This window comes from Mizuhopecten yessoensis, unplaced genomic scaffold (assembly GCF_002113885.1).
Source record: "Mizuhopecten yessoensis strain PY_sf001 unplaced genomic scaffold, ASM211388v2 scaffold2441, whole genome shotgun sequence".
Lineage (NCBI taxonomy): Eukaryota > Metazoa > Mollusca > Bivalvia > Pectinida > Pectinidae > Mizuhopecten > Mizuhopecten yessoensis.
Window position 1 is genome coordinate 316836 of NW_018404548.1, and position 4732 is coordinate 321567.

Below are 4732 nucleotides of genomic sequence, written 5' to 3' on the forward strand. Positions count from 1 at the left end.
CAACATCCCATGTTAGCATGGCCTAGACCAGCCTGACTTACAGACAACATCCCATGTTAGCATGGCCTAGACCAGCCTGACTTACAGACACCATCCCATATTAACATGGCCTTAACTAGTCCGACTTACAAGACAACATCCCATGTTAGCATGGCCTAGACCAGCCTGACATACAGACAACATCCCATGTTAGCATGGCCTGGACCAGCCTGACTAACAGACAACATCCCATCTTAGCATGGCCTAGACCAGCCTGACTTATTGACAACATTCCATATTAACATGGCCTTAACCAGTCTGACTTACAAGACAACATCCCATGTTAGCATGGCCTAGACCAGCCTGACTTATTGACACCATCACATATTAGCATGTCCTTAACCAGCCTGACTTACATACAACATCACATATTAGCATGGCCAAGACCAGCCTGACATACAGACAACATCACATATTAGCATGGCCTAGACCAGTCCGACTTACAGACAACATCCCATCTTAGCATGTCCTAGACCAGCCTGACTTACAGACACCATCCCATGTTAACATGGCCTAGAACAGCCTGACTTATCGACAACATCCCATGTTAGCATGTTCTTAACCAGCCCGACTTACATGGAACGGTGTCAATAAGCCTGACTTACAGACACCATCCCATATTAACATGGCCTTAACCAGCCCGACTTATTGACAACATCCCATGTTAGCATGTTCTTAACCAGCCCGACTTACAGACAACATCACATATTAGCATGGCCTAGACCAGTCCGACTTAGTCAATATCCCATGTTAGCATGGCCTGGACCAGCCTGATTAATTGACACCATCCCATATTAACATGGCCTTAACCAGCCCGACTTACAGACATCATCCCATATTAACATGGCCTTAACCAGCCTGACTTATTGACAACATCCAATGTTAGCATGGCCTAGACCAGTCTGACTTACAGACAACATCCCATGTTAGCATGGCCTAGACCAGCCTGACTTATTGACAACATCCCATGTTAGCATGGCCTAGACAAGCCTGACTTACAGACACCATCCCATATTAACATGGCCTAGACCAGCCTGACCTATTGACAACATCCCATGTTAGCATGGCCTTAACTAGCCTTACTTATATTCACACCATCCCATGCAAGCATGACCTAGACCAGTCCGACTTAGACAAAATTCCACGTTAGCATGGCCTAGACCTGCCCGACTTACAGACAACATCCCATATTAGCATGGCAACAGTCAGTCTTCGAGACAACAGCAATGCATCATTAATTTTACCATAATAGAAAAGAAAACAAACTCAACAATTCTGTAGTTAATTTTATTAAAAAATACCACATAGATAAACAGAACTGAGTTGATATTATTTTTATAAAGGAATGTTAAATAGCATGGGTGGTGTAGCTATGTTCACAGCAATGTTCTAGGATTTCTCGGCTTACGGCGACTGGTACCACATTGATGTGATAAACCAACATAGAATGTATCTGATCCCGTATCACGCAATTCACATTTCATCAACATATACATTTCTTTTTTACACTTCTAAATAAAAATTATGTTGATGTAAATTTTGTGGTCTTATGGTTTAATGAAAAGCTAGTGATCCCACACGAGATCAGGGTGTGTAATACCTCACCCTTCATACCTCGACAGTACTCGTACCATGTTACAGCCACAGAAATACTACAGTACCAGCAAGTGTGACATACTGCTCTACAGTGCGAGCTCATATAAAAAGAGGCGTGAAGTTTTGTCTACCTTTTCCTCAGATAAAATGTCCTTTTCTACCACTTGACATTGACCAGTACTGTAACGTCACTGGCCTATATCATGGTACTTGTATGTACTTAGATAGATAACTCCCCATCTCCTCTTAGAACTCTTAGTTAGTTAGGGATCAATTATCCATTGATATATACATTATTGTAAGTATAAGATAACTTGGAGACCAATTATATAACATTTGTATCAATTTCCCATTGATATTTTCACATTTCTGAGGTCATCAAAATTCTTCCAAATTCAACTACTCTGGTTGTAATTAATTTCAACTTGTAGAAAAATACATCACAAAATGTGCAAGGTTATATTGTATAAACCACTTCCTCACGACCTAACCAGCAAGGCTTGTGTTCAGTCACACTCCACTTACACACCTGACCTGGCACTCTCTACAGATATCAGTAATGTGATACATCCTCTACAGGTTAAGGAACACAATTGACTGTTATTCAACCTGGGATTTTGTTACAAGGATTTCATCGAGGACTTGATTTTTAAGTCTAAAAAGGTTCCAAATAGAAATATTCTATAAAATTGCATACACGCTTGATGCTTTTGATCCTGTAGACGCCGAGGCAAAAAGTCACTAATGAAAGAAAAGATTGGCCACTGCAGATCTAGATAAAGCAAAAAGTAAAATGGCCACTGCAGATCTAGATAAAGTAAAATGGCCACTGCAGATCTAGATAAAGTAAAATGGCCACTGCAGATCTAGATAAAGCAAAAAGTAAGATGGCCACTGCAGATCTAGATAAAGTAAAATGGCCACTGCAGATCTAGCTAAAGTAAAATGGCCACTGCAGATCTAGCTTAAGTAAAATGGCCACTGCAGATCTAGATAAAGTAAAATGCAATTTTTAACTCCGACAAGGTCAACTCTTAAGTAAATATTATGGCCATTGTAAGGAACACTGTTTATCTGGATATCCTGCTTTACAGACACAACTAGGTTTCAAATCTTTGACCCTGGAAAACCTGTTAATTTAAACTATTTTAAACCAAAATTGAAATGTCCAGATTAACAAAATTCAATAGTAAATTGGTTTACAACGGAAGGATTGAAATCTATGTAGGCAAGATCACAGAGTAAATGTGTTACCATAGAAACGATAATTTATAATGAACATGTTTAAAGAAAAACACAAACATGGAGTCCTACAGGGTGTAGCAATCGCCAAAAAACCACAAACATAAAACGTATAAAAAAAACCACATGATTCTTTGAATATTTTATCTGGAAAAACTGAATGTTTACTTTTAATTATTTAAGTCTCATTTTTTTTACAATTTTCTAATTCCATTGTTTGAAATATAAAACTTTCCAAAAAAGCACTTTTCACCTAAGAGTCTAAACTTGTACTGTAAACAATTACATGATAGGACGCAAGTGCTGAAAATCCTTCCTGGCTGTTTCTTTTTTTCACAGCAAATTCATAAGATGTTGGTAGGGACGGCTTGTGAAAATCACTGTTCTCACACCAAATTGTTGATCAAGTTTCTCTTCAAACAATAATCCTCTTTCTGAAAAAACAAAGATCAAAGAGGTGATCATTCTCTTCCACAACATGTCTGCATGAACTTTTACACAATAAGTATATTTAAAATTTTGGAAAGTAAACAAAACAAATAAAAATTCAAGCCGGTAGATTAGTAAGAAAGTGTGAAAGGAACAATATACAAAATCTGTCCCTTCTACGACCCTGAACACTCTTAATATCTTAATCTCTCCCTTCTATCTCTATGAAATACATTTTATCTATACATCTTAACTTATTCCCCTGATAGTATTCTCAAGTTAATGTAAGTCCTACCCCACAGATCTTGGCTCTGGACATTGAGGAACACCAGTATTTTGGTCCCTGGTCACACTTTTTCTCAGCAATGATGTGCTTCTTGAAGTACAGCTTGGTGTCCCTGGGTTCAGTTTTCTTTACTGTCTTAGATGTTGCACACAGGCCAAGTTTCTGTAAAGCAGGAGAAGCATGCTTTGCATTATGATTTTGTAAGATCAATAAATAAAAGTCTTAAAATAAAGACACAGGAATGTGGATCCATAATCCTCGCTGCTCCAATTAATGTTTCCATTATGCTATTCAGAAATTATGTCAATAGGAAAATTAATATCTAAAGATATGTACAATTATGTAAAATTAGGTCAAAGAAATGTTAAGCGAATGTAGGTGAATAGCAAGGGAGTTATGCTCCCAAAAAACTTGATATCAAAAATGACCAAAAGGACATAAGTTAATACATAGTAAAGCAAGCAATTCCAACCAGCAAGTAAAACACCAACATCCCAACATGTTCAAAAAGGTGGCAGTCATAGGTGACAAATTATCAAAGATATCTTCCGACAGAATGACCTGCGGTGAAAACAGGGCAATGATTCTGTGTACGATGGGGCACAAGACTTGATTCAGGATGTTATACTCCGCCTTCCCAATAGGTAATTGTATATCAAATGTTGTATTACCGCTAATAAAGTAAAGCCTCAGATTCTTAAAAAGGCATATCTGCTTTTATTTCACAATAAGCTACATAATTGATACTGAAGCTACATAATTAATACTGAAGCTACATAATCTTTTATGTGGATCTGCAAAGAAAATTTCATGTTAAACTTGGTTTAATAACATTTCCCCCCCATGTCTACTTAATACAGTATATCATAATAGTCTACTTAATCAAGTATATCATAATAAAGTGTGACTCACAGGACAAATCATATAGGGATCAAATAAAGTATATCATAATAAAGTGTGACTCACAGGACAAATCATGTAGGGATCAAATAAAGTATATCATAATAAAGTGTGACTCACAGGACAAATCATGTAGGGATCAAATAAAGTATATCATAATAAAGTGTGACTCACAGGACAAATCATGTAGGGATCAAATAAAGTATATCATAATAAAGTGTGACTCACAGGACAAATCAT

The 4732-nt window shown here is 37.3% G+C and overlaps 1 long non-coding RNA gene across 3 annotated transcripts; it reads right to left on the reverse strand.

Moving 5' to 3' along the window:
- Nucleotides 1-1312: 1312 nt before the first annotated feature.
- Nucleotides 1313-4732, reverse strand: LOC110446004. 3 transcript variants are annotated; one of them, XR_002462421.1, is made up of 3 exons: nt 4721-4732; nt 3602-3754; nt 1313-3311 (listed from the first exon to the last, which is right to left on the reverse strand). It is a non-coding gene; the product is annotated as an uncharacterized LOC110446004 (long non-coding RNA). The 3 variants fall into 3 exon arrangements; XR_002462420.1 differs by lacking the exon at nt 4721-4732 and adding an exon at nt 4667-4690; XR_002462419.1 differs by lacking the exon at nt 4721-4732 and adding an exon at nt 4559-4606.